Source organism: Grus americana, chromosome 4, assembly GCF_028858705.1.
Source record: "Grus americana isolate bGruAme1 chromosome 4, bGruAme1.mat, whole genome shotgun sequence".
Taxonomy (NCBI): domain Eukaryota; kingdom Metazoa; phylum Chordata; class Aves; order Gruiformes; family Gruidae; genus Grus; species Grus americana.
In genome coordinates, this window is record NC_072855.1 from 71,618,524 (window position 1) to 71,640,088 (window position 21,565).

Sequence of the window (21,565 nt, forward strand, 5' to 3'; positions counted from 1 at the left end):
CTCTTTTCCCAGAAGTGTGGCTGCTCAGTCTGATTTTTTACTCCACAGAAGGGAAAGAAAAAAATTGTCTTTAATATGAAAATTTATGAGTCTGTCCTTTAATTCTTTGTAAGTTCAAGTCATAGCTCCTTGTAACCTTGCTCTTCCTTATTAGTGTTTGTGTGCATACACATATTTCTAACGTGTTTTGTTATATATAATTTACTTCCATTTGACATTTTACTGTAGAAAGTGTTAAAAAACTAATTAAAAAGGTTCTAAAAATTCATTGTTGTCATCTGGAAAACAGTAATGCAAGCTCTATTTAGAGCGCACATTCTTAATAGCAGCAGTTTCGGTACAACAGCTTCTTTGAAGTATCTATAATGCCATGGCAACCTGGTATTTATATTGTATATAAATTCAATTATTTAATAGCTTTGAGTGTACTATCTGCAAAACCCTATTAATCATCTTATTAAACAAAAAAAATATCCTTTTGTCTACATATGTACATTTCCAAAATAATTCTTAATTCTGTGTAACTGTCTATAATTAATAGAGAAATACTCTTTTTAACACTTGATTTAACTTTCTAGCTTTTCTTTTGGTAAGCAATCTAAATATCTGAGCTTTAAAAACAAGCTTAACTACATTATTTGGGGTGTGTGTATGGTACGATCCAGAATTGAATACTTGTGCTGTGGTTACTGAATTTTCCAATTACATCAATATTTGCAAAGGAAATGTACTTATAGTAACGGATCCCCTGTAATCTTTGTATATATTCGGAGTGTCATCCAAGTAGACATACAGCACGCAAAGACACGCATGCTGCTTAGATCACTTGAAAAAAATATAATTCACTACAATGTATTATCAGTGAATCAAGCACCGAACTGGGTTTATGTTTTCATCATATTACAATAGCATCAGGGCATACAGTTAAATAATGGTGTGTCTGGATTAAATTCAATGTTCTGAATAAAGTTCATGCACTGATTCTGTTTTCTCTACGAATATAATCCATGACTAAACTGTTTTCTCTGAATGGATCACTTTCCCAGTCCTTACTCTTTTTGCCTCAGAGCAAACCTCTGCACTTCCCAAAGATGAGGCCTCCTATGTTGCAGGAACATTCCCACAACCTTTTCTGGAAGTTAAATCTTCCTATTTTCCCCTCACTCTCCAGAAAACATGTACTTATATGACTGATTTTGGTGTTTGAATCCACAGATTTGTGTTAAACTACTAAGGAAAAAACCAGGCTGAAATAGGCATGCAGGGGAAAGCAGGTAATCTTGCCTAACCTTTCCGAGATGATATATAAATGCAGATGTACGTGTGAATTTGTCAATGCAACGAGGAACTTACGCTAGGGAAGGCTTTTTCTGAGGAATATCTTGTTCAAATAGCACTCACTCACTTTGACAATACTTCTAGCCAAAATCAAGCTGGAATGCAAAGAACTTAAGGAAGGAAACCTGAAATTCATCAGAATAACTCAGAATATTGCGTATGGGTATGCTGCCGCCACTGTTAAAAAAAAAATTTTTGAAACAGCTCTTAGGATGAAAAAATCATGTCTTCTTCTGCATGTCTGTTTCAATACATTTCTTTTCACATCAGTTTAATATAAATTGATTTTTAGAGCCAAACTCCATCAATAACATTTTCTACATTATTTCCCAAAAGGGCAATGTATGCCACATGCAAGTTAAGAATAACACTGAGGTATTAAAAAAAAAAACCACCAAACAGATTTCGAGTTCAGTCCCAAGGTATATTCAAAACAAACAAGGAGCTTCTTTCTCAGGTGTAGGAATTCCATGTAATTAAAATGTCACTGAACTACATTCAACAAGAGAAAGTGGGGTAGTATGTTTCAGACAACATAGTTATTAAAAAGCAGGTTTTATGAAAAACTTCTTCAGTTGTCTGTCTTCTTCTGGGTTTGGGCATCAGAAAATGAACAGAAGAAGTCTGCTTCCTCTAAGCATGGAAAATGTTCCTGAGGTAATACTCATCTGAATAATATGATTCGCTATAACTCAGTATTATAATTTTGTCATTTGGATAGGCATGAGAACGCAATGTGTGGTGATTAACTCTCATACAGCTATTGCTATTACTACATTACATATTTTAATATTTATTCTAAATAATTCTAAAATGTTTTCTTCAAAAAATTTGTACTCTTTGCTCTCTTCCACATGAATCTCTCGTTTTGACAAATCATCATTTTGTATACAAACTGTGTTAGGAATAGTAAGTACTAAGTCAAGTTAGGTAGTTAAAATTATCCTGTACTTTTAATACATTTGTCAAGATTAAAATATATTTTCAGGTGTGAATTTTGCAAAAAAAAAAATTAAAATGTTTTAGTGGTTAGTTTTATTAGTCGAAGCATTTTGGATAGTAAAGTAACTCCTAGAAAATCAGTGCTTTTCAAGCAACCAGCAGGTTTGAAAAACTTCAAAGAGAATACTGTCTCCCCTCTGTATATCGCATCACCTTTTATCATTACTATTTTCTTTCATATGATTAAGTGTTATTAGAAAGCCATATCTGCATGATTTACTTTTTGTAAAGTGCATTCTGATTTGTGGATGAAAGTACTGTAGACCATAATCGCAAGGTTTGCTTAGCCAAAAGGTTAGCATCCTTCCAGGAACATGCAGGCATGTTTCAAAGACTTTAAACATGGAAAGTGGTGGATAGGATTTCTTTTGAATGTGGCCCAAAATCTCAATATTCTTTCTCTCGACTACTACATAAAGTGTTTTATTTTTTCTACTACACAAGCATATTTGATATAAAAATGTTTTTATGTTTCAATTTTTTTAAATGAGAGCATTCCTATCTGACACTTCCATTTAAAAGCAAGTGAAAGTTCACACAAATAATATTATATACACTCTGATCATTTAATACTCTCCCTAGTTATTAAAAAGAATTATTTAAATACAGAATATGCTTGCATTCCTTTGTGAAATATGCAGGAAATTTCAGTAGATTCCAGAGAAGAAAGGACTGCTACTATAGGTAGTGCTTCCTGTATGCAGATAAAATCCAGAGAGTTCATGTGCCTACACAGATGCAGACGCAGCACTAGCAAGTAAAACAAACATTTTACTTACTAACAACAGTTTAGTGAAATACCTGAACAAACGACTGTACGTTAGCATAAGCAAAAACTCCAGATTATGAAGATGTTCATAAACACCAGATGTTCTCCTGAAGTGTGTGCATTAGCAGAAAAGGTATTGATGAGCTAAAAAGGCTCGGTGAATTAAATTAGAAACAGATACTCAGCCTCAAGAGAACTAATGTCTTAATATTCATCTTTCTCATGCCATTCAAAAGAGAAAGCAACAAATAAGAATGCACCGTACCAAATCAAAGGCTAAAATTCTAACAATAAGAAGTTTTCTAAATCATGGTAAAAAAAATTATATTCTCATAATATTTATGATACACTTTAGGTGAGACCTCCAAATAATTCTGAAATGCTTTCTTCAGAAATCTTGCACCCCTCAGGAATTATTCAAAATCACCACCTTCCACATGAACATCTCTTTTTTCAACAAATCATCATTTGAAACACGAACTGTATTGGGAATAATGTCAGAAAGAAATGAGGAAAATATGGTAACTGGAAAAGAAATTATCCTCAAACAGAAAGATCAAACGCATTAGCAAAAAGTTACATCTATTACCCTTACATCCTTACACTGCTAATTCCATTCTTCATCTTCTTGATATTCCGTATCGAGACTATCTACTGATCCCTGGTCCTGGGACATTTCCGTCCACCTGCAGTGCAAGTTTCAGTAACTACTGTAACCTGCCAAAGCTCTGTAACTCAGCCTGATCTCAGTTGCCAAGGAGCTGAGCATCCCCACCACAAATGGTTCAAGTACGGATACAGCTGCAGTTAACGTACTTTTCTGAAGACGGCAACTGCTTCTTTAAACACAGTGTCATAAGCCTACGTGCAAAATTCAGGTTAGTCTTACTCTGAATAACATTCCTTTGCTCTGGACAAAGCCTGGACAAAATTATAAAAGTAATAAATTTAAATATACAGTATCTGAATGGAATTGTAGCCCACAATGACTTTAGCTACTGCTATACTAACCACACTCTTGAAACACAGGTTTTCTACCTTTAACTTTCCTTTAGATACCTCCTGACAGAATCACTTCATCCTATACAATTTGCTGACATACATCGTCACAAGGTGCATCTGTTTTATAGACCCACGACAGCTACAAAGATAAAGTTGTAGCTGAATAGTAAAGAGCACTCTGAAAGCCTTTGAATAGAGATCTATTTTAACCTGTAGGCACCGAATAAAGTGACCCTAGTACCTTTACAATGGTTAATTATCTTAATGAAGTCAGACATATCTGCATCACTTAAAAGTTTCGGTCTAGAGGATGCAATACTCCAGACAATCTGTAAAAACGTATGCATGGCTAAACACAATACTCCTGTTTTTTCACCCTGGGAAATACTGTGGTAAATTCACGTATCTGGTCAATAGAGAAAGGTCAACACTTCCTGAGAGCCTCTAAAAAGCAATCCAGACGCTCTAAATAAACTGCTGAGATAAAATGGGAGCCATCAAGATACAATTAGGAAACAGCAGGTTCAGGAACACCGGTAGAATTCAGGCCATTTGAATACAGCTACATTTTCTCTTTTCATTTGAGTACATTTGATCTCTATTTAAAGCCACAATAAAATAGATACAATGACCATGTACATAAATTAATTATGATTGCATTCTTCCAAGTTAGTTGATGCAGGATGGTAGGCTGCGATTTTTATCTATATGTATTATATGTATTATGTTGAACAACAACTTTCATGTGACAAGCACCAAGAATGATATATTTTAAAAAGTATATGGTAAATTTAGAGGGCTTTTCTTTGTAAATCCTCAGCTTGTAGTACCAAAGCGATGCATGTTTCTTGAGATTGATCTTTCTTAAACTATTACATGTATTTCTCTACCATGGATTACACACAGGGAAAATTTCAGTGGAAGGTACTAAACATATGAAAGGTAGGGCAAGTTACAAGATTTGCCATAGGGTAGAAAACGTTTTCAAATAGTTTGGGTTTACTCAATTTCATTCTTTCTTGGTCTGAAGCAGAGGAATTAAGGTATACACACACACATTTGAAACACATACTATTTTCTATTTATTAAACGAGCAAATCTAAACAGCATAAGAATTCCACTGTAGATCTACTGCTACATAGCGTTAAATGCACCTTACTTAGCAATCACAGTCTCTAGCCTATCTATTATCCAAAAAGGTACCTCAGTTGTCTCCCCTGGAACAATGTTTTGTAAGACAAAGAGTGCACACAGTGCTAGATGGACTCACTGTAATGGAGTAAAAAAAAAAGCTTAATCTTCTCTGTGCCAAAAATATAGAGGTTTTTCCTCCCTTATACTTTTGGAGTTTCATTTTGGGTCTACATGGTTTTCTTTTGCTTAGCATTCTTTTTTCTTTTTTAAACAGGCCTCGAGTTCGCTACTCTCTTTCAAAAAGGCAGCCGTTGATTACTTTTTTGTTTAAAAAGTTTTTTAAAAAGCATTGTAATTCAAGTGCAAATAAAGCGAATGACATTGCTCTATTGGATGCCATCTTTTCTCCCTTGCAAGCTGAATTACACAGTACTAACAAAATAGCATCATCAGTAGAAACCTAGTAGACAACAGATTTTGTGTAGCGGACCAGTAAGGGTACAAGAGATTGTCACAAGAGGTCATCAGGAAAATTACTGGGTAGTTCTCCTAAAGCATGCAAAGCAAACACAACAGTCATTATCCCGTAGCCAATGAAGTCAATCTCTGAACCTCAAGCAAAAGGAAACAAAAAAAAGACAATTCAGAAAATTGATTTTTTTGTACTCTCACAAGAGGCTACACACCAATATTGTCCTGTGTGTGTTCAGAAAGCTCACCCAAAAGCAGGCGTGTAGCAGCTACCAGAGGGATTGCTTTGCATGATGGGATGTCTCTCATTTTTTTCAGGTGAAAGTTATACACGAAGTCTCAGCAGAGTAGGTCATTCCTCTGATTTTAAGATCGTATTTTATGACAACTGAGTAACCTGGTGCCTAAGGAAGGAAGCCTAGAACTGCTAGGAGTATTGCATGGCTTTTCCATGGCTAAGGTCAGATGAGATCAACCCTACCTTTGGGTGTTTGATGCTTCTGAATGTGCACTCAGACATACAACATACGTATGTTCTAGGAGAAAAGCAAAACATCAGGATATGCCAAGCATGGTGGGACACTTTCAGACTAATCAGCTAGGATACACATTTAATTCCGCCTCTTTTCAGATGATACAAAAGATTATTTACAAGGCTGAGTAATAGCAGTAAGGCTGCTGCGCAAAGCAGAAGCACTGTTACTGTCCTTCAGTGGTTAAGTAGATTTGCCAAGACAACATGCTTTGTTACCATCTTAACAATATAACGCATAGCAGATTAGAAAAGACAGCACGCTACGTAGCGTGGAGGGAAGGGGGGTGAAGGATGACTACACCATGATTGTGCTCTTGTTACAAGTGTTATTAATCCACTGGATAAGCATCGGCACCCACAAGTCCCATCCACTTTTGAGCCGCGTCCATCAAGAGCTGTGATAATTGGGCATTTGTTAGACATAGAAAAGCTTTCAAGCAAAGCAAACTTAACCTAAAAGAATATATATTTAAAGCAATAGTTTATTCATGAAAATATCTGACAGCACATCTATTGATGAAAGAGCAACTGAGAAAAGATCCCTAAATTCCATTTTATTACATATTGCTACATCCTTTAATTGACTTGACAGTTGCTGTTGCATGGATTCGAGACAACTATCAATTACAAAGTCTTCACACTCCTGCTAGGCCTACCGATCTTACCAAAGAATCAGTCTCTTCATTAAAATATTGATTGTATTCCAGCAGTTCTAATTTAAAGCTTTATTGAAGAGGTTATAAAGATATTCTGAACATTCAGACACTGACACATACTTCTCAAATACGAGCTAACTAAAAAGAATACAAATATTCATATAATAACATACTCTATAATCTGCTGAAATTCAGTGCCTACGTTATTATTTAGACGAATGATGCACAAATGACAGGAGCATTAATTGACACAAACATTCCTCATTTCTGAAGTGGCTCATTTGGTGGAGCCACTATTAAATATAACTCTATAATGGTTAAATTAGAGGGCATTTCAAGGCAGCAAATTGATCAAAGTGGTTATTTTTTTCTTGCTTCTAACATAAACAGCAAATAATTTTAGTGTGGTGGTGTGCTTGCACGCTTTGTACTTCAAATGTAATACAATGAGGATCTGTATCCTGAGGTAAAATGAGGATCCCTTTTTCTTCCTGACTACAGTTTAAAACCACAAAGATTAATAAATATGTAAAGATATATAAAGATGGTGATCCTACCAGAACTTCTGCACTTATGCTTTCCCCATTTAGATTGCCAATGTGCAACAACAGAAGCTGTATCCATCCGAAAAGCGTTCTGAAGCCCTGGTTGCGAGGCAGTATTCACAGTAGGATTTGCATGTTTTCTTCCAAAAAATCTTTTCCTCTTCTAATTTTTGACTGAAGGTTCATGAATATTTCCATTTGTATAAGATTTCCATCCATATTATGGTCACTAAGGCCAACAGGATTGCAAGGTAGACTTTAATCATATCTAAGCAATGTTACAGATCTGATTTTATGTATTTCTCTAATAAAATCTTACAAATTTCAGTATTCGCAAAGGTAAAAATTGAATGCACCAAGACACTGCTTCCTAATAGAACAAAGGAGACTTCAAACCAGCAGAAGGTGATAATAGGGACGATAAAATTCACAGTTACCTCAGACATCTGCATTAGCCATAGTGCTTTAATGTGGAAAACTGAAATTTTTCCCCAGCTTGCAAACAACATCAAATATAAAAACACTATAGATTTAAAACATCAAAGTATGCCTTCTTAAAACCTGGCCTCCTGATACTATTTCTGATTTTGTGTCCCTCACATACACACGCCTCTGAGATGTATGCATGTGCTTACGCACGGAAGCCTGCAAAAAATCAAATAGATTCCTGACCCCTATCACAAACTTCTGTGACATGATAGCTCGGGCCAGACAAAACCAAAACAAATAAAACCCTCCCTGGAAACATAGAAAACACTTTCCCAGGGCTTCCTGAGCCAAGGTAAAAGAAAGTGACCCACCTACACAGAGCCGCTCGCCTCTTAGCAGCAAAACCAACGCATTTCCCTTCTCCATTCAAATCTGCCCCTGAACTTCGCTCCATTGCCCGCAGCTACCACGTCCCGGGTATTCCCTTCCTCGAGAAAAATACGAAATGGGAAAATACTGCCTGACAGTACAGAGGAGAGCTAAGAATTGGGAAAACAGGGGAACAAGTGCAAAATACTCAGGAGGACAGAGGGCATCAGAAGCGAAGGTCCTCTAACTAAAGGAGGTCCATTTCAAATCAAAACTATTGTAAACTGTTTCCTGTACCTCTACTTGTATAACTTTGTTTTTACGAGTTCTATGACCACAGCGTTGATCAGATTCCTGCCAGTCAAAAAAAAACCTGGCATGTTGGATGTTGATTCCATCTTTTCCTTACCTCTCTAGCATCTCTCCCTGCTTTAGTGAGTACCAAATAATTTCCCCTGGGGAAAGGGAAGTGGTTATCTGAAATAGCTTTACATTTTTATTTATTTTAACAAAACTCTTGCTACTGTTTATAAAAACTCTACAGGTTCTGTGAAACCCCAAATTATATTCCCTCTAGTCTAAAATGATTTGACTTAAAATGCATTTTTCTGATAGCTCTCCAGCTAGCAAACTCTCTTCTTTTTTTTTTATTTCCAGATACAGGGACTCAAAAGGGTTTATATTTAACAACAGCTCAATAATTACCTTTTCTAACTTCCCATCTCCCCACTATTGTTTCTGGCATATTAGTTTTCAAGGTCTCAAAGTTCATGGCAGTTTTTTCTGCAAGAACAGTGATAAAGTGCTTGCATTATAAATAGTAATTTTATTCTCTACTGCTGTAGCTGAATACAGTGACACACAGGCTACCTGTTTTCAATATTCCATTGCAAATTCCTTAGGGTTCTGTGTCAACAGCAGCATATTTAGCAACCTTGAAGAAGCCTTTTCTTTATGTTGATGGTTTTATTTATTTCAAAACCATTCTCATCAGGGTAGCCTCACGACATGCAATGACTCACCGGCAGGAAGATCCAATAGTACAGTAAATGTTCCAAAATTCTCAGCAGCTGCTAAATCAGATTAAAAAAACCTAGCGTAGTTTCAAATGCTAGTTGGATACGGTATTTTAACGAGACAAGCACATCACATAATTACTCTGTTTTGAATGTCTTTTGATCTGGGACGTGAGGATCTGAAGGATCTTGCAAACATTAACATTCTAGCTTGCTCTTGCTCAGTTGGTGTTAATTAATTAATTAATTAAATCTTGTTACACTGAGCTACTGCTATCTCTAATTTAAAATTTGAAGCAGGTGCTTTCTTCTTGCTACAGATTACAACTTTAGGTTATACATATACTTAATTTCAGGTTTATGTGGTTGTATGGAAATACACGATCTTCCCCAAATCCTCATTTAAAAGAAATATTTCCATCGATATAAATTGCTTATGAAAAAGAAGCAATATCTATTGAAGTTATTTTGTTTTGGTTAGCAAAATAAAGTATCAATTTTATGCTTGAGCCAAACCTCACAAATGAGACGCTATTTAATTTACTTAAAGAGAAAAATATTCTATACTATTCCTTTTTCCCCTCGTACGGTATATAATGGACATAATACACACTATATTGTTAAAACTATCCATCTAAAAAGTGATTTTCATTATACAGATTTAAATTTTGTGATTCAAATACAACTTCGCAACAGTTTTTCCCCAGTATACTGTCTAAAAATATATATATTTGTAGTTTCAACTACAAAACATCAGTGTTTTTATAGTAACTTCCAACCAATAGAAAATAAGAAATTCTTAAACCCAATGAAATTTTTACACTCAATCAGACCTCCTTAAAATAGCATCTTCTGTAAATATGCCTAAGTGGCTAATAGGAAATCTCTTTTTACATGTGTCACACACACACACATTTATTACTAAATTTCAGAATTTATCCTTGTTAAGATGTTTCCATAGATTTTCAGATTTTTTAAGACAGTAAACTTTTATTGCTTTTAAGTTAGACATCAAAAAATTTTGGCAGAAATCCATTTGTTGTATTTCCGTTGTTGACGCTTTAAATAAACAGCACAGATTAAAAAAATTCTATTTCTTAAATGCTGAATTATTTCTTCTAACCATAGTTAAATTAGTCGCAAATCCTAATATGACTAATTATGGGAAATAACTACATTGAAATCAGCTACCTGAGTTTCAACTTGTTACAACTCCTTAGGAATGCTTATTTTTTAATGTAGTATAATTTTTACCAGCTCTATATTTATATCAGAAGTCAGTAATTTCAATACATCCTAATTCACTGTAACTGGATGGAAAAGGCAGCAGGTAAGAAGGGCTTCAGCTCTATGGAAGCCTTCGTGACTCCTGCACTCATGCAGCAAAGTATAAAACCTGCAGCTAATTTAAATGGATGGAATTGCACAATATCTAAATGAACATATTCTTCGATCAGAAAGTGACGGGCTTTGAATATATTATCTATAGTAACAGTGAGGAAACCATTGCTCTTCCTTATGCTTGATGGGCTGTGCCAGCTAACACGCCTAATTTCACATTCTGAAGCTTCGATGGCTTCCCAAATTAGATACTGTGGAAAAAACCTTAATTGAGTCAGGTTATTCTGTTCACTCACCTGTTACAAAAAAAATAAAAATAAATATTGAACTGGCTAGGCAGAGAAAATTCACTAGCCAAGTTTTACCATATATCAGAAATGAATGAGAATGAGTTCTCTCAGCTGTGTTATCTATGTTTAGACGTTCTTTCATACCAATAATTTTTAGCTACCTCTAGCCCACTAAAAATAAATTAAAACTACATTCACAAGGTTAAAACAGTCTTTACCCCTCAAGAGTTGGTACCCAAATTTAGGAGCACTTAATACTTGCCCTGAATCACAACACAAGTTCTAATTTTGAATATTGAGAATATTATGAAAAGATCTGAATACACACACTACATGTGCACAGGAAATACACGAACTTAGGTTTTACTGAAACTTTGGAATCAATTTGTTCAACAAACCTCATTAAAAAATTCAGATGCACATTTTTAACCATTCCAGGCCTACTTACATATTTGTATTTCTTGTGTGGGATATTTGGAATTTGAACAGAAACTGATGAAAAACACAGATGTTAGATGTGGAGTAAGCTATATTTTGGTATAAATCCAGACTTTACAAGAGCTAGAAAACTTGTATATTTAGATACATTCCTTAATGAATATGAGCTTGGAAATTCTATAGTGTCTATATATAATTGTAAAATATGCATTTCATTGAAGCAAAATGAACATCACATTAAATTAAGTTTCTGGATTTTTTTTATCCAGATGTATTTCTTGTACTGTATGTTCACAACACTGGCTTAACCTATGATCACTAGTTTAACATATAATAATTTTGGTGTCATTTGCCCTTCTGAAAACTTCTTAAAATGCAAATGTACTTGCATGAACAACATACATTTCCCGTCACGGTTTATATTAATCATCACTACTGGTAATAAAAACCATCGTATTAATCATTAGAAATTAGTTAAAACTACAAGACTTTCAGGGGGAAGGACAGGGAATGGATAGATAGGAAGATTTGGGGTCTTTGACGATAAGGAAGGATAATTAGAGATTATTAACATACTCCAATTTTTCCCCCCTCCAGTGAAATTCTTGTAGAAATAGGTCAACTGAGATTGATTTTGCAGTGGCTTTGAGCTGTTTTCACACCACATGCCCATCTTTTTGAAGGGCAGAAGTACAATCTAAGTGCTAAAAAGTATTTACAGAGGGCAGAGTAAAGTAAATTTTTCAGACATATACAGCTAAGCACAAGTAATCTATCTGCGCAACTCTAGTACTATATCTGCAGTACCAGGTCAAGGAAGGTTGATCTCCCATCGCAAATAGGGTGGAATATCCAATCTCCTAATAAATATCTCTGCATAGAAATAAATTTATTTCTACACTATTTATCCTTGGAAATTTTCTTAGACTTTCAGAAATGTTACAATACTTTACTCTCAGAACTTTTCTTAAAGATTTTTAGAAAATTTGTTTCTGCGTTACCCCAATATTTCAGAAAATATCTGAAAAATGAGATGCAAGGATTAAAGAAGTGCAAGTAGACAGTTTAGGCCAGAAGAATTAGACTATTTAGGTCAGAATAACCAACTGCACAGATACAGGGTGAAAACAAGAGTCTAAGAGACAATTTCTTTTCAGGAAATTACCTGTGGGATATAAAGGATTACATGTGAGACATGCTGTCATGAAAATGGGAGAAACTTTTCTCTGAATGTACAGGCAAAGGGTCTTCAGAACATATGAAGTTATTTCTTTCTGCTTTTCCCAGCTCAGTACTGCTTTCAATTTTGGACATTGCACTTCAAGACTGATACGAACAAATTGGACAGAGTCCAAGAAAAGTACTGGAAATAACCAGAGGTCTAGAATATAAGATCTCTCTTATAGATTGCACAAACAGGAGTTATTCATAACAAAAGGAAAGAGCAATAGGGAAGATACTGATACTCAAAAATATAAAAAGGCCACAGAGGGAGGGAATATATCATGTTTTCAGTGACTATGGTGAGTGGTTCAAGAACTGAGGAGCTTAAGAAGATTTAAATTAGATGATGAATGGGGAAAAAAAAAAGCCAAAGAAAATTCCCACCTCTAACCTTCAAAACAGATTTCAACTGTCTAAGAATAGAAGAGATTTAACTGGAAAAGTTAGGGAGGACTTCAAGAGCAGGTTGGATTACTATCTGTAATGTAATGCATGCATGTTATTAAAGCTGTTTTGGGATCAAGATGAAGACTAGTTAGCGTGTTGAGGTCAATGCACAGTCCCATTTCTTTATGTTTCAAGAGCTTTATAAAAAAACAGGTAACATCCCATGGAGATAAATTCCACTCAGCTCCCACTTCAAAATAATCTATTCCTAAGTAAGACGAACAACACCCAACTGCTTTTATTTTCTCTGCAACTGTCTTGAAGAGAGCAAGCAAAACCTATTCCTGGTTTCTAAGCAAACAGCATGGAATGACTTCTTTTTGTGAATTTCAACACATTGTATGTTTTTAATCAGAACATGATGTATATTACAAATTATAACAAGACAGCTCTGTCTGAAATGATGACTAAAACTTGAGTATTTGCCACAGTAATTTGCCACACTAAAATTGTTCAGTGATACAGCAGAAAGGAAAAGGCAAACAAACAGAAGATAGAATAAATGTTTTGAAAAGCTTCAGCTATGGTGGAAAGAAGGCCAGGAGGATTATAGACAGGGGTTTGGAAATTATCTTCTGGGAGCACTCCAGTTGTGACCTTTCTTTCACATAGCTGCCTTACTATACTAGCGCTTAAAGGGCACAGTCAAACTGAAGACAATGAACCTTTTGCCTGATTAAGGACATGAGAAGATTAAAGTAATAATAATTAAAATCAGGGCCCCTATACTTATACACTTCATCTCATTTGGACTAATCAAAGTGGCAGAAGGAAACGCTTGTTCCTGCAGTATCAATGATTAGGTGCATATATAAAGCAATTCTCAAAGTAAATTCTAGTGTAAATGTAAAATATTGACAAGGTAACAGAGATGAGATTAAAAAAATAGGCTCGAATGATCTGTGCAATGCTTGAGCTTGGAAAAATATATACTTCAAGACTACTTTAAATATTAATGGTTGATTTGTTCATTACAACTTTATAAGACTGGCTGTAAATATTAACAGAATATTAATAAAAAATTACTCATTACAATCTTTTTGACTTGCATTTTCAAACATCGCTGTTGTATGTAAATATCCCCATTGCGATATAATTTGTGGTTGACTCTTTTCAGTTGTATTTGCTAAAAACCTAAGTACCAATAAATAACATGTTTTTCCAACACCAATGGTAGACCACTAAAGAATTCTGTGCATTATTCATGCATTCCATTTTCTTCTAAATCATATTTCATTAGAATGTTATTCTTAGCTCATTTTTTGTTTTGGCAATATAAAGGCACATATGAATGAAGTAACTTTTAGCATTTCTGCTGGAACATCTTGTTCATGTGCTTTAATCTTTTGTGCTTAATAGCCTCATCAGACTATTCTAAATACTGTGTTATCAGCAGAAGCTGTCAAACCTGGATTTAGTTGCACTAGAGTTAGGAAGAGTTTTGCACTGGTAACTGCAGCTTACCTTCCCATAATTTTTAGTGCTAAAAATATACGCTCAGATTTTAGATGAAAGTCAGATTGACATTTCTTGATAAAACCAAACCCCTCCAACATTACTTTTCCCAGTAACTGGCTTTAAAATCATCATAAAATCAGGGTGGGGGGGGAACCTGCAAAGTTAATAATCTTACACAGTGTTATATAAAGCATTTTGGTTTTCAACATTAAAGCCAAGCTTGAAGGAAAGAATCTGAACAGAGGCAGGTATGTGTCTCAGGAACTTTGGCTGGGAACATTTAAATGCCTTCTTGTTTGTAGAAAACACTACGTGGGAGTACCTTGGGACAGGGGCCATGCTCATCCATTGTAATGACACTTGAAGACCCTGTCTGCGGATAGATGGCTCTTGGCAATGGATGTAAATTTTACCAGTCCTAAGCCAGTCTGCCTTCCAGTGGGGAAGGGAAGAGATAAAGACGGCAGTATAGGTTTAGACATATTTGGTTTATAAACATCTTTGCTTTCCCATACCTGAGTTCTAAATTAAGGAAAGCTCAGAGAGTGCTGAAAATCCTACCTGCTACTGTGAGAGGTTGAGTTTTTAATTGAAACCAATAAATCAGAAATACAAAACAATCAAAAATTACCACCTACTCCGAACCATAGAAACACAATGATTTTTTTTCCCACAGTTATGCACTGGCCATTTTAGTTTTAAAAAAATCTTTGTTTTCCAAAACTCTCTCTCTAATTTAAACACTATACTAATGATGGTTCTTGTCAAAGAATATTTATTATATAACTTGGAATCTTGTCTACATGGTCTAACTTCAGAGCACTTTCTTATCTTTAACAGCCATCAAAAAATGGTTTAACTTTTATCCAATTTCTTTTACTAGATGAACTTTCCTTGAAGGAGATTTACAGAACAGACACTCTCTCAGTCCAGATCAAGGATGAGTAGAAGTAATTTGGGGATGATAAAGTGTTTGATAGGTTTGCACTTTGTCACCTTTATCTCTATGTTTAAACTTACCCAGCAATGCCATTTGCAGTGAGCCATAACCAGTATACTTTGCCCTAATTAATTTTGTCATAATCTTACACACTGTTAGCTGACATTTTGTAACTTCCAGCCTTTTGACATAGTGTGCCATAATGAATATAACCTTTAACATGTTACTTCCAGGCTAGTGAACAGTACTCACTTCAGTACCTCTTCTTGTTGAACTTGTCAGCAAGAAGATGTAAGCTATGCGAATCCAACTCATCCTACAAAATGTTAAACTAACCAGGTCTATTGTTTATAAAGGACTGACAGACCCTTTTGACACAAGATGCACACTACAACACACTGTACATAGGTCATAAAGTACAATCCGTAGCTGACGGTGCTTAGGCTATATGGTGTTACACTAGAAAATATCACATATTCTAACAGAAACATCGAGATGTTTGAACTTAGTGTCATTTTTTAAATAATCTCAAACCTCTTTAAGAACAGAATGATGCTATTGCTTCATCCTCTCTTGGAGCATAGCCAAGAAGGAATTTGTCACCTGCATAGCGGCAGACAGCAAGACTCTAATGTGGCAATGGAGATTAAAAAAATATTGTCTTTAGCTGAAAAGGCAAGAGAGAAAAGAGACAGGAAAATGATAGCAAACTCGGAATCTGCTGAATTAACCAGTTAACTTTCAGCCCTTTCTGAAAGGAATCATGGGGTTTCGATGCATCATTTCTCACCTGTGTGTGAGTTTCTGGTTGATTCCAAATAATTCTATCACTGCTTCCCAAGACTACGCATCATACAGCACAGTACAAGAAATTAATGTAGCGTCTGGAAATACAGAAATAATTTAATCTTAATCTTGTAGTACTTCCAAACCGTAAGGCTTTCTTTTCTCTTTCAACTCAATAAAACAAATTTCTTTCTCTCTTCCTTAGAAGGAAAGCCAGGTTGGAGTCTTGTGTATATATCTAATAGTACAGGCCTACTGTGGTTTCTATAAGGTACACAATAGATTTTGGGAAATGCGGATGAAATACAAGAATAACTGTAAGAAAATAGTGCTTGAATGCAGATTCCCCAAAGGACTGTCATATAACATTAAAACGGATGTGCTCCTGTGTGATAGCTGAGGGAAAAAAAGCTTAAGGAAAGCAGTACATGGTATGACTCAGATTAATTCATATTGGCTTTCTGGGAGACTCAAAGGCAGACACATACAAAAAAATGCTAAATATGATGACATTAAAGCCTTTAATGAATTCAGGTGGAGAAAAAAAAAATCTCAAGGGTTTTTTAAAAGTCTTCCTGAATAGAAGTATACTCCCAGCAAAGAATTTGGAGATCTGCCACGGTAGATACGGGTTAGTAAGTCAGAAATTTATTCAGGAGGCAAAGTTAAGCACCTTGAAAGTCAATATGTTAAGCCCGAATTCAGTCTTCCCTTTAATAGTCACCTGGGGTGAAGTTCCTGTAAAACTGGTATGATAGGAATTGTACAGTTAGACTGACTAACGCTGGGTTTTCCCTACTAGAAGTCTGAAGATACACTACAGAGACTGACAGACATTAGGGAGCATTAACCTTGTGGTACAAATATTATTCTTTAGGGAGGCAAGAAAGCAGGAAGAGAATGACTTAATGACTCAGAGTATGCTGAAAAGTCAACAAATGATTAAAAAAAAAAGTTCTCTAAAAGATGATAAATTAAAACCAGTTTGACATACACAGCCAGATAGCTAGAAATGAACTTAAGAGAAAAAAATAACGTTAACAGGAGTAATGGTGAAATGAAGTTCATTTCATATGCACATTTGTGTTGTTAGTAAGAATAATAATATTTTTCCACACAGAAACTGTTTTTCACTGATTACCAGAGCACTCTTTCAAGCCCACAAACTACCTAACCCTGCCTTCGGCTTGGGCGGGGGGGTGTCTATAAAAGTAACTTTTAATTACTTATGTCACATGAAGCCTCAAACTCATTTCTTTTTACAGACAGTAATAAAGACCATAATTGCATGAATTGAGTATGAGGTTTGACAAAGTCTCACAGGCTGATTAATTTAACAATGAATTGTTTTTACTGAATTTCTTTTTCTTCTCACGTAGGGATTCCCTTGGGAGTCTCGTCAACTGACCTTTGGACATGCAAATACTTGGAATTTTTGAGGCAGCAGACACTGCTTTACAGTTGCTGTTAACTGTGGTACTGTCCAGGTTGCTTCTGTTATTCTTGTCCACATTAAGGGTTTTTTTTAATGCAACTTATGAAAGGTATTAGCAATATCACCAATGTAGCAATAGCCATAGTCCATAAAATAATGGATTCAAACACTTTGCAGAAAAAGTCTCAGAAATGAAAGCAACTGTACAGTCGAGGCCGCCGGAACACGCAGCGTGAATACTGACAGAAGTTACCAAAAGCCACTTTGATCAAAAGTCTGTAACGTAATGTTACATTATGTAGTAACAGAAGAGATGCAAGACAGAGAATGCTGGTACGCCAATGCTAGACCAAACCAAAATAATTACATCTTCCCACGATAAGAGTTATAGGGCAAAGCAATGCATTATAAAGTAATGCACAGCCCTGGGAAAACATTGGCCTGGAAATAAATCTAAAAAATCTAATTACTTGTTCTAAGCCTGTAGCACATCCCACTAAGTAGTGAAAAACATTATAAGGGCACTACCAAATTGAAAATCTTATACTATAGAATTTGTCTTCATTAACACATGTCTATTATTTTGTAACACATATCTAGTCTTTTGCTCATAATATATTTCCCTTTTGCTTCTTCCAGTGCTTCAACAGTATCAGGGTTTTCAATGTTAGACTGGAGTATTTAATTTACTGGATTTTTATATTGTGTACCACAAAAGTAAATTGTTACATTTGCCACATTTAAAACAATTAATTCAGTGATGAGCCACTCTACCATGGTGAATTGTCTGAATCTTATTCTTGACCTTCATTTCTTGCCATTTCTATTATAGTAACACATTTTCTTGCTGAGATTTTAACACTTACATTTTTCTTAAATTAATAATTACTTCTCATAACTCCTTAACAGCCTGTTCTCTTATCCTCTCTTTCTAGTGCTCCTTCTCACAGCTGAAGAGGCTCTGAAAAATATTTTTTTTTACCTTTATTCTCCTCTGATGAAAGAAGCAGAATCAAACATTTACACAGAAACTATTAGTTCTTATGTACTGGGTATATTTCATGGAGTTGCACTTTAGCATGATCACAAATATTTCATTTCTACTTCATGGTGCTAGCTGCATCTCCCTAGGAGCTGGGTGCTTACCCAACGTAATATGATGAAGTATTATTATGTTTCCTCATCTGGAACCTGACAACTTTTCCTACTACTGAAATGTAGGCTGTGCATTCCAAATCTCTCCAAGGTCCACATGAAGGAAAGAACAAGTGTACAGGTCAAAAAAGCACGCTTTAGGAAACAGGGAAAGAATGAGTAGTGTCATAAACAAAATAGGTTTACAACTGCCTCCGAGAACTACTTCGTCAAATCGTCCTCCTCAGGGAAATAACAAAATTAACTACTGCTCTGGACTCAAAAAATCATTGCACGTCCCTTTAAGAAACAGTTTTCCCAAATGTTTTTTTCTTTTTTTCCAGGAGAGTTCCAGAGTGTCAAGAAAATACACGTTTCCATTCATCAAAAGAACAATAAAATATTTTTGTGAGAACTCGCTCTTTCCTCCTGTTAAGTGTTAACACATATTAAGAACTTTCAATTGAGATGCGAGTTTTAATAGATTTTTATATTAACTTCGGGGCCAAAAATTTCAAAGATAACATCCTAGAGATTTCCTATAGAATGTAAACCAGATTCCATACAGTAAAATACACATTCGTATTCTTTCGACAGGTAATTTTCTTCATGGCCCAACTGCTGCAAACCCTTGTGAATCACCTCATTCTTTGGGGGATAAAAATATTCCTCCAGCAGGTTACAATAGTTAATCTAGTTGCAAGAACAAGCTTAGGTGCATTTTCCTCTAACATTTTTTTCTTCTGTTTTGTTCTTTTAACAAAGCTTGTGCTTTGGAATTTCATTATATTGTACAGGAGAGAGCTGAGGTTACCTGGATTAAAATTGTAAATACAGATGTTGTGGCTCCACTGCAGTAGCGTCTAGCCTTATGTATGTATTAAGTAGTCACTCTCCCAGATACATTTTCTAAGGTCTCACAGAGTAACACCTGACCCTGTCAGGGCTTCTTGACTTTAATAGGTCTTCAAATTGCATAGGGATGTATTTGGCTGACATAAGCAGCAGGACTGGAATGTGACTGGGCAAAATTAAAAGAAAAAAGTGTTTTTTCCACACTTTGCCGATGGGAAGTCACAGATACTTAACATTACAAGAATATTAACAAATATTAACTTTTTTTTTTTTTTTAAACTGTGAGCAATTGTTTAACTTTGTCTCTGTTCAATGACAATTCTCTTCACACTGATCATGAAAGCAGTCTAGTTAAACTTCACGAGGAGGACTGTATATAAAGTTAAGCACTTTTCACCTGGGATAAATATGGTTTGCTCAAGGCCATACAAAATCTATTAACAAAGGTGGCATTTTGAGACTGCTAGTTAAAATCTACTGCCTTAAGCATCAGCTCTTCTTTTATTTAAATAGCATTTTCATCCATACACACTTGTGACTACTGAGAGCTAATTGACCTAGACCTTCCTACCCTAGGAAGAAGGCAGGAAAGTAGAATTCAAAATGCAGGCTCTGTCTTTTAATCGTAAGTGTGTGTGTGTGTGTGTGTGTATGTAAATACATACATATATACATATGCATGTGCCCTGTGCATAGTTATGGTGCTCTAAAACTCCAGTCAAGGTATATTCAAGTCTCTTGCTTCAATTTTGGAACATTTTGGTAACGCAGAAAGATGCGTGGGTCTGTGCAGATCTGCAGGTGTCCATTCCCTATTTGTAAGCTCAAATTAGACTGACCTCAGTATTCACTGCTGCAAGACTGTCTCTAACTAAAGCTCTGCAGGTTACTGTCTGTGTTCACATATTCACATTCCTTTCTGAGAAGACAGTGCCACAAGAATAAGGTCTTGTGAAATTAAAATCCAAAGCAGAAAGCGAGGCTTGTTAGCTGACCTGATATAGCAGATGCAGTCATACCTTAACAAACGAGATCCACAACATGTAGTAGCTTCCTAAACAAAAGAACATATGTGAGCAAATTGTTCCTGATACCTTCTTAGTCATAAGAGGATGAGGAATGACTCTCAGAATATTTTATCTCTGGTGATATCCAAGTTGATCCAAGATTATGATTCTAATAGAAATTACTGAGGTCTAGCACAAAAGCTCTACCTTGTCCTACACCCTCCAGTATCTGAGCAGAACTTGCAGTTTCTGCAGCTCCATTTTTGGGTGATTTTTTTGTATCTAAATTCAAGTTTGCAGTGTGTGCAGTTGTTCCACAGAACATGAGATTCCCCTCAGTTAATATTCTGATCAGGTTCTGAAGATGAGTTTTTCTATGCCAAGCTACATATTTTCTCTTGCTCTGCATTCAGCATATCCATAACTGAGTCAAATACAGTCACAATGCTACTATTTCCTAATCCTAAACATCTCACAAATTGGATTTTTCCTTATCAGGAAAATAGCGGCCTCAGAACTTGAAACTCCACAAGTCAAAATCGCAAGAAAAAAGTTAATATTGTATTTTGCTAGTTATGTCCTAGGTCCTCAGTTTCATGATTACTGGACTGAGCTGTGAATCAATGTTATCAAATTCGAAAGCTCCTTGTGGGTATGACAGATGGTGAATAAACCTTTATTTTCTTGGCACTCTCCTGGCATTAAACCAGATGGAGACATTTGCAAATAGTGGATGGTAAATCCTTGGAAGGTCAGGCATTCTCACCACTTCTATGTTGCTCAGAAGCTGCAGGTAGACTAATATTTCAAATACATCTTTTGGGTTCAAATTTCTACTTGTGACACTGTATCTAACACTTCCATATAGAAGCTTTACCTGTTTCCTTTCCCTTCCAATACAAACACTGGGATCGAGTATACTTTCCCATTTTGTTTTGCAATAG